General features: G+C 39.5%; 1 long non-coding RNA gene across 3 annotated transcripts in view; it reads right to left on the minus strand.

Annotated features, from left to right (window-relative positions):
- LOC308069788 overlaps window positions 1-7,901 on the minus strand; it is a 188,923-nt gene extending 181,022 nt beyond the window's left edge. For all 3 annotated transcript variants that reach the window (XR_013930513.1, XR_013930514.1, XR_013930515.1), the window contains exon 1: window positions 369-7,901. This is a non-coding gene — a long non-coding RNA (uncharacterized lncRNA). The remainder of the gene's footprint in view (window positions 1-368) is intronic.
- Between the last annotated feature and the right edge of the window lie 2,274 nt (window positions 7,902-10,175).

Below are 10,175 nucleotides of genomic sequence, written 5' to 3' on the forward strand. Positions count from 1 at the left end.
TCAACAAGTCTGGCAATCCCTAGTTATAGCAATAATAGCTTAGAGTTTTCAGAGTGGAGTAGCCTAGTTTTCTCAACTCCTTGTTATGAATTTTGTTTGGAAACATTCCCAAAAGAATCTGGGCAACAAAAAAATTAAATGTGCCATGTTCACAAGTTCACTATTTGTCCTAGTCTGACATGTGAGAAAGGACCCCAATACCACTGCAGAGTACCACCAAAATAAAAAGGATCCTTGCACAGACAGAAAGGTCATATTTCTGGCTTGAGGTCTGGGGCCGTATATTGTGTAAAATCTTTCCAAATACGCTGCAGGACAATTGGCAATTACAGGTAAAGAAATGTGAAAAAGGAAGAGAGATGACTTACAGCGAAGAACGCATCCCTTTGTGTCTTGATACTCTTCCCATGGGTCTGTTAGCTGGTGCTTAGGATGACTGTCTTTATCATTTGCAGAATAGTCTCAGTAAGGTCTCAGAGGAACCAACGCCAACAGGATACCTGATAAAACATCACCCATCAGCCCTAAGTTAAAGAAAAAGGCAAAATGTGACTTGGAGTTTATAACTCAAATATTAAAACAGTTTAAATGGCAAATAGCAGACAGAAGAAAGGAGAGAGTTTTCTGGCATAGGTTTTTCTGGCCATCACCTAGAGCACCTTTTTGCATTCATCCAGAATGTCCAGGACAGTGGACTACATTTCACTTCAAGCTGTCTATACCACCTATTCTTCTGAAAGAGGAGACATAGTTTTGTTGCCTCTCTAGTAAGACAGGTTTAATCACGTAAGTGATGCTGATACAGAGCTCTCCTGGAAAGCAGTGAGACTCCCCACTGCCGGAGCAGGCTGTTGCTCCTTGCTAAAAAGACAATGAGTCAACTGCATTATGAACTTTATTTTGCTCTTACTTTCCAAGGTCTTTATTCACAGATGAAACCTGGACTTTCTTCTCTCCTCCAGTAACCTAAAAAGTTTCCAGTGCTTCAGTGTGTGTAGAAAAAGGAGGTGGAGATAGAAGAATGATATTGACTTTCCCTCCAACGTCTTGCAAGGTTATTCAAATAAGTTCACAGAAACAGCAAGAAACATCTTGCAAATATGTATGCCATTAAAAGAACCCCCAGGTGTCATTATGCAGTCTACATCTGAGTCAGCACCATTTCCTGTTGATAACTTCCCTGCTACCTGAAAAAAACTCAAGTGTATCATGCTGCAAAAAATATGAAATATAATACATTTTGTCCAGTAAACATGCAGAACAAAAGCCTCTTTGCAACAGCACCGCTGTTCTCCAAGCCTGAAACACAGTTGAAGGACCCTTTATCATTCTATCTTGTACTGTTTGCAGCTGTGAGAAGCATAACCTAGATAGTAAGGATGTGAAACCTGCTGATAGAAGAGCAGCTCCTTTGACAGCTAATTTATTCCACGTGGCTCAGTCATTACTCCTTTTTTTCTCTGCTGCAAGACTTATTGACCACTGTATCACAGTTTCCCAATTAAAACAAACTTACTAATAAAAGTCAAACATTTCACTTGGCGCAACAATTTCAATTTTATCTTTTGAAACTCTGTTCTCATAAGCAGTATATTTTGATGTCCTGCTGTATCATATTCTCCTCCATCCATGCACACATGTGGTGTTTACACAATTCTCTGAGTAACATTCCTCTGTAAAGGAATGCTCAGATTTTGTCAGTGCTTCTGAACAGCATAAGGAAAGGTTCTTCCCTCCTCAGGTACTACGTAAAATAGCACATTAAAAAGTTAAGTATGGGTGTAAAAAAATTGTCCCATTTTACATAAGGGTTATTTTGAAATTCTGAAAAGTTGTCCAAGCTATTATTTCTATAAAATTTTATCAGAAATTAAATGGAAAAAACCCCAAACCACCCAAGATGAAAGGTTTCTTCAAAAAGTTTCAAGTTAAAAAAACAATATCCCAAACCCTACCATTTCCCAGTTAATGGGAAAAGGTTGCCTTAAAAAGCTCCATGCCAATACTACATCAAAACTACAAATTTTTGTTCTTCCATCAGTTTCTCAGTGACAAGGGCTGTCACATTGTTACTGACCGATCTTAGAAATACAGTATGAGCTAACCCAAGGTATGGGATGTATTACATTCAGATCTAATCTCAAGTGTATTCCCTCACAAAGAAGCTATCCAGAAGACAGACACCTCCCCAGGATCCTTCCTCAGGCAATAATGTGTTTTCCTGTAGTGGTGGAGAGGTTCCCAGGGGCTGTGATTCACTCCAGGTCTTATCCCCTGCCTCCCAACCTCTTGAGGACTGTTGCTTACCCTAACAGATATGCCCCACTTCTGCTGCTGTCTCCAGCAGGAACTTCTTGGAATAAGACAGCTCAGGTTTCCATACTGAGAAATCATGTGTGTGTGGAGGAGCTCAAATCCTCACCCGTCCACCCACCCACCAGAGAGGTAACTCTCCCTGACTTAGCGGAGAGAGTGACACAGGTACCTGGGTTCCTTTCCATGGCCAGGAAAAAACTAAGCCTGGATCAGTAAGGAAAAATTTATATCTCTCTGTTTATGGGCAGAAAGGTCTGAGAACATTTATTTCTACTTCTTTTTAATTAATAAAAGCCCTGATACTTCAGACTTTTTTTTTAGATGATATTTTGGTGCTAAATACCACTCCTTTTCCATTATGACAGTGCATGCCAGTTGGTGATTGATTTGGTAGCTGAGAGCTACTTAGAAAAGAAATACTCTTCCTTGTGAAAGAACCATAATACCTGGTAGAAACTCTTTCCAGCTGCAGAATGCAGTTCCTGTAGGGGTTAAAAATATTCAGAAAGTTGCCGTTTCTTTTTCTAACACCTACACAAAAATAAGAAAATGGACATGTTCTACCTAGAACTACTACTGTGCAGATGATCCATTATCACTTTAGCATCAATCACAGAGAAAATGAAAGGTGCCATTTAATAAGTAGAATTATGTCTTCTTGCAGCTTCAGATTACTTCTTGGAGGGATCTCAAGAATACAGAGAGTGATCTTTCAATTGAAATAAAGTGATCAAAGTGAAAGTGGACATGGCTACAAGCAAGGTAGGCGAGTTGTAAGTATTCCTAACCTGCTGGAGAATGTCTGTGGAATGGGTATACACAATCACTGCTCCAAACTTGAAATATGTACATATGACAGACCTTCAGATAAGTAAGTCACAGCAGTTGAGACTGACATCCACAAGTCTTTCTTCGCTATGTCCTAAATTGTTTTGTTGCTAAGAAATCTGCAAGTCACTGCTGTTTTTATGTACGCTTCAGAAGAATAACAGATCTGACAGGTTTTGAGATCGAACACTGAACAGATTAAACCATCTTCCACACAAGTCAACAGAGCTCTGCCAGACAGTCAGTGCAAGGTTGTGCCAAAGGCTTTCCTACCTTCTGAGAACATCTAAATTCCCTTGCAGGAAGATTAATGTTATTGACAGGCAAAGGCCGTGACTGGAAAATGACTGGTAATTTAATTTCCCGAGTTACGATCTTTCAAAGGACCACAAAACCCAGGAAATAAAATCATGTTTAGAAATCTGTTCAGTAGTGGCCTAAATCAGAAATACTTCTGCAGATCAAGAGCTGATGGCCCCAAACCTAGAAGAAGTCTTAAAGGTGAGTTTTTAGCCATTCTACTACTTGCTGACATTGATGCAACAGAAAATTATTTATGTAAATTGTGTATGAGATTAATATATCCCAGTGCCTTTGTTGACATCAGGATTTCCATAGATATATCAGAAGAGTTGGAAAGTTCAAAGTCCCATTTTCTGGGGTTTCACAGCCAGCAAGCATTTTTCTAACCCCTGATACCATTTGCAACAGGCCTTGTAACTCACCTGAAAATTTCCTAAAGTGGTCTCTTGACACTGCACTTCATTAAATGTCTGTTCTAAAATAGGATTCTGCTGCGGGTCATAAGAAGCCACACAGCCCGGATTACATGATCTTAGTGAGGTCCTGCAAGAGGTATAAGAGCACCTGCTCTTTTAATCAGGGCCACAATCAGTAGCAACAAAACAACAACAACAACAAAAAAAAAAGAAAACAAGAGTGAAGCTAGAGTGCAAACTATAAGAGTCAAACTGAAGCTTCAAATGTATAGTTGGGAAAAAGAAGGAATAAATTTATTTTGAGAATCTATTCTGGCATCACACTGTATGAAACATCATAAGTTCCTTCTGTTGGGATCTCACAATATTAGTCCTTTGGTATTTTTAATTTTAACTATAGTACCATTAGTAGATCCTGAGAACATATTTTTCATTGGTTTATCCAGCACAGTCTCAGGGGCAAAGACCCTGCCACACTTTTGTTGAAATTCATTATATCCATCTCTCTTCATGGTAGTTCACTTTTACAGAAAGGGAATTGTAGAGCTGCTCTGACGTGTCCCCAGGACACACAATAGTGGATGGAAATAACACACACCCTTCATAAAAGTTCTTAGTACAATTACTTTTTGCTTGAGGTAATGCAAGAATCAATAAAATGTGGGGATCTGGTGTGAAAATCTCTCATTTGTTGGCCTGTATCAATCAGTCCTTTCAGATTTTCGGTCCACTATGAAGGTAGAAATAATTGAGGGAAGCCATGTGAAGCCTACACTGGGGAAAAAAAAATATGGCGATTTGGCACAGAAGTATCAAGTCTCTGAGAGAAACAAAATTTCTAAACCAGACTAGTTGGGAGCCATATTCCTAACAATTATAACAAAATACGGGGGCCCAACCTTTCATAATTAACTTCTAACATTAATGAAACATTTTAAGTCTTGCTTCATGCTTTCTCCAACACTAAAATGCAGTTTCCATGGGTTGGAAAAAACCTCTAGTTTTCCTAAGAAAATGGCAAAGTTTTTCTACTTACCTTAAGATTAAAATACTCAATTTTGCAAAAAAATAAATTAATCTGGCAAGCAAAAAGTTTCCTCATGCATCAACTCCACAAAGCTTTTCAATTTTGCAAGTTTAGAACTAAGGACTTGCAAAGAGGAAATTGGTCCAGTGCTCAACAGAGACGGCTTTAGATATTCTTACTTTTGGACTTTCTGCTGCTACTGGGACTCAAACAATCCTGTAACAAACACCTTTGGCCTTATGATTTAAAAACAGGAAGAATTTTAAAGCACAGGCTCTTAACCTTTTCCTTGCAAGAAACATGACAAAAGAGCAAAACTCCCTTTTTGCAGCAGAACTGTGGAGGATGAATAATTTTTACCCTTTGTAAAGTTGTAATATGTTTGCTGACATGTTCCATCGATAAAGCCAGGTGATTTTTAAACCCAAACCTGTGTTTAATGGGAAGTTACACCCCATCTCTGAGACCCTGGTGCTTGCAGCAGTTTTCACATGCTAACTGAAAACTAATCTTGCAACATCATGACAAAATATTATTCTTCACCTGGATCATCTCCCTGGATCCCCTACAGCAGGGCCCAGCTAGTATCCCTGTCTCAGAGGGGGCAAAGAGGAATGAGATCAACAAAACCCTCCAGACCCAAAGAAAGACTCTCCTCACCCCCCAAAAGTACCATGTATGGTGTCATGAGGTGAACATAAACTTCATGAGTATTATGTCTATCAATCAGACTTAAACCCCTCTAATTCTGTTTAGCAATACTGTGTACAAAAGCTAGCTTGGTCCTCCCTTCCCAGAAATACCACATCCCACATTTAACCTGGGAAGCATTCAAACTGCAATGGCAATCCCTCTCACATCACTGCAGAGGGAAAAAATACATGCCCCAGTCCTAGGCAGTTCTAGCCATCAACTTCTTCTTGGCCACAGCTCTGAGGAATGAAAACCTTAAATAACTGTTCCTTCTTGGTGCTGCTAGATGTTTTCATTCTTTGTTCTCTCACAAGAGTGAGTAACACAAACTGTGAACTCAGAGAGCAAGCTGGGAAGGTGGTTACTCTACTGAGTTTCCTCCGTTTCCTGAAGAAGGCAGGCATGTATTTTCCTGGGTTTGGCTGAGACACAATCTCAGCTGCCACTCTCCTTTCCTTGGCCCAGCACCTCCATCAGTTATTTTGCTAGCAGTATCAGCTCCCAAGGAAAATACTTGCTATTACATGTACTGAGAGGTTGCAATTTCCCCTGAACATGATGATTACAGGGCTTCAGCATTTCTGAAAATATACATATTTTTCCAAATCTTGCCTAACAATTTATTTGAATGCAAACTGAGATTTCATACCAAACTGAACTATTCTGCTTTATTTATTATTTTTGGAAGACAGTTTTGGGTTTGGTCTTTGACGTTTGACCAAAATGACTCTTTAAAGTATAGTTATATATATGTATAAGTCTTGTAACAGATAATTTGCAAAACATAATATACAAACCAGAATGGCATGTTTGCAGATATTGTTGAGAACTTGGAATAAAAGAAATACTGAACTGGGAAACCAAAATCAGAATTCTAAGGTGCATCTCAGTATCTCCATGGTCATGATAATAAAGGTTGATACATCCTTTGATACTCAATACTTCTCCCCAATGATATAAAGCGGAATATTCATGACATTTTGCTAATTAACTTTAACACTTCATTTTATAATGTAAGTACTGAAAACAGAAGCGTGTTATTAATATTCTTTAAGCATTCAATATATGAAAATGGCTGAAAGTGCTTCCAAGCATACTTCACAGGCAAAGGCTAGTTTGTTATAGTTTGGATACTAATACTGTATTACACAACTGTACTGGTGCATTTTGTATTAATACTGTGGTCTAGAAAACCTGGATCCATGCAGGGGTCTGAGCATTGTGACTAGCAGCACCACTGTGACCCCATTCAAGAAATGACACTATCTGGACAAATTGTAAGGAAATATATTACTGAAAGAACAGATTTTTATCTATAGATACGATTTCGTATGAACTTTAATTTGCCTGTTTTCGATTAGCTTGTTTATTTTACCATGCATACTAATTTAAAATTGTGGTTTAGACACACTAACACTCTAATTAGTAAATTAGAACTTGGCAAATCACATGCAAATCACTGGTTTATATACATCACATGAACATGTTTGGCTCCATTTTTTCCAGCAGCCTTATTCAACCTAAAAAAACACAGGATGTAAACCTCCCTTCACAGCATAGTTGGGGGAGGGAATTGCTTGGTCAGTCAGTTGTTTGAACAATTAAATGAGCTGCTTTTTGCTCAAGTCAAAATGATTATATATTAGGAGAAAAATATTTTCCTATTCAGAATAATCCAGTAAAAATTATGACAAATAACATGATAAATCCATCAACATTCAGACCGCTGTGGAGAAAGACAGACAAGGAGACTGATCAGCCCTGGCCTAACTGGCTCTGCCTTGGCTGTAAGTCACTGTACCTCACCAAAACAGAATGATGAATCTAGGCCAGGAGATTTTGGCAGCTGCTTTGCCCTGAAGTACAAGTACTTGTACTTAGAAATATGGTCAGTATGTTTCTATCTTCAAAATGCATTGTGCTAGGCACAAACAGGCACTAACTACAGAACTGTCTTTTTACCTTGTTACAAGACACGTACTTAAAAAAAGTAAGTAGTGCAGGAAGAATGTCCTGTTTTGCTTTGTAATTATGCCCATGGGAAGTGGGAATAAAGTACGACCAAATCACATTCATTACCTATGTATCATGGATCTATCCATAAGGAACAGAAAGTCTCCTAAGTTTACTTTAGACTTCTAAGTTTAACACAGATGGGATTTGAACCTGTGGTTGCAGGAAGAATGTGTTGCAGGTCTTGGGTGTGTCAGTCAATTGCTATCCTAATGTTTCAGCGTGTGTTACCCGCCTGTTGCACCTGACAGTAGTAGAGGGGTTACCTGTGAGAAATATCCCTGACCTCCTACACAGGAGACAAAGGTACTCAGGGCAGCAAAAGCACCGGTGCTTCCCGCATAAAGGGTGGGTGTCAGCAACAGGCCAGCTTTGAGCAACCTTACACTGACCTGTGTGACACCCAAGTCTGGAGAACAGCCCACCACGTACTGCATGCACCCAGATGACTCTCTCTCTCTAGATTCTGTCAGTGACAATAAATAGATCCCCATTGACTACAATGGCCTTATTGTCATCTAACTCAGATGTGGACTCTGCACAGCGGACATCAAAGTCAGAGATGACGAACCCCACCAAGTGTGTGGGCAGTCTCCAGCCAGAGCAGCCCTCACTGCCTGCCTGCAGGTATGCATGCCAGCTCCACTTAGTGTTCACTACCAACTTCCCCTGGTGAGCAAATGCACCTCGCTCAACTCCTGCCCCTGTAGGATAGCTGGGCATGGCTCCAGAATAGCCCTCAGGGCCCTGATGATATGAATATGGCCAGGGCAAGGTACCTGGCCTTGAGGGCTCGGTGTGCAGTCAGGCACTACTCCTATGAGTGCTGACGTACCTTGCGAGGCTTGAGCCAGTCTTTTCATCCCCCAAAATACGTCTTCAGCTACTGATCAGAGAAAAAACACTTGGAACTGGAACAGTGATTTCATGGAAGACTACCCTTATGCCTTATTCTGGAATTTAAAAAAAGCATTAAATATTTCTCCAGTTTGGAAATGCAGTACTTGTTTTCATCAACAAACTGAAGTCTTGTTTCCAGTTATGTCTATATTGAAGACTGGGAGAAGGAGTGTTTCACATTTCAGTATCATTACTTTTTCCAATGACTTCTGCAGCAGCCACACTGTACCTTTTTTAAGGATAGGGAATGACTGGCAAATATAAAGGAATTATTTCTAAGAGCTGTGTGGCAATTTAAGACATCACAGTTGCTTGCAAGATGGCTACTCCCTTTTTACAGTCTCAGCCAAACTAAATTTAAGATAATAATTTCATTTCTTAATTGCTCATGTTACTCACGCATGAATAAGTTCCCTCAAGAGAATCCACTGAGCTTTTTGTTCTAAAATACACAAAATGCAGGACTCACATTTAGCCTAAAGCCTTTTCCCTCAATGGTTGTCAAAATAAAGTATAAAGTAATTCCTCATGAAATTGACTGTTTCAGAGAAGGCTAAGACATTTCACACTACAGAGAAGCTAACCTTGGAAAATTCCCTTGTTTCAGGATAAGAGAGGCCAGTTTCCCTTCTTTCAGAAACTTTGACTGTCTAAAAGGAGACGAGGTCATGTTCAATTGTGCATATTATTTTAACAGATTGTCTTCACAGCAGGAGGGATCTTCTTGTTTTTAAAATAAATTCTTAACAGCTTCACTTGTGGCCACCTACAGACCAGATTTCATGCAAAATCAAGAGTCCCTATTTGAAAGGTGGAAAAAAGGGAAATAAAAAAAAAAAAAAAGGGGGAGCTGTGAAGAGAAATAACTGTAACTAACTGTAAGATGTAAAGGATCAAAATGTGCTATAACTTTACATGAGAAACAAAACAAAGAAAAAAAAAAAGCTGATAAAAGGAAAATGAATTACTTGTATGCTCCTTTCAAATACACAGCAAATACGTTTTCTAAAAGGCTGCCTGCTTCTGGGACTCCCTGCAGTACAGGGGGTCTTCCTAAATGTAGCTACGATTTTAAAATAATTGGGAATGTTCCCGTATAAAAGATGGGGGTGCAGATCTGCAGATCTTTTTTTTCTCTTACCAAAGCAGAAACACTGGTATTTTTGAAAATTTGTGGAATATGAGGCACCTGAATTAAACACTGACAAACCCTGAGTGAAATTTTAGGCACTGATTCTACACGTTACACTCCTCTGCCTAAATATTGTGAGTCCTACCAAAGTCAGGGTGGTTGTACACATACCTCAGCTTTTCTAGGACTGAGGTCTTACTAAAACACAAGTCTGGCTCTGCTGCACGTGTCACTTCCGCATTTTAGCTCAGTCCTTAAAAGGGAACACCCAAATTAACATGAAAATTTAGGTCAGATAATGTAATCTAAAACCTGGATTAAACTACTGCAAAGAAACAGATTATCTTTCAGCCAGATGTGTGAGGACAAGCACTGGCAGCTGGGAGAATTTGAAACAAGGGCTAGAAGCCAACAGAAAAAGGTGAGACTTCTTTTGCTAATTGAGTGGATCTAGACTGGGCCAAACCCCCCCTCACCCTACATGTACCCTGTCTGCTATTGCCTTCTAGCTTCCAGGAATGCACAGAGTACAAGCTCTGGCAGTTGA

Source organism: Falco punctatus (genome assembly GCF_963210335.1).
Source record: "Falco punctatus genome assembly, chromosome: 9".
Taxonomy (NCBI): Eukaryota; Metazoa; Chordata; class Aves; order Falconiformes; family Falconidae; genus Falco; species Falco punctatus.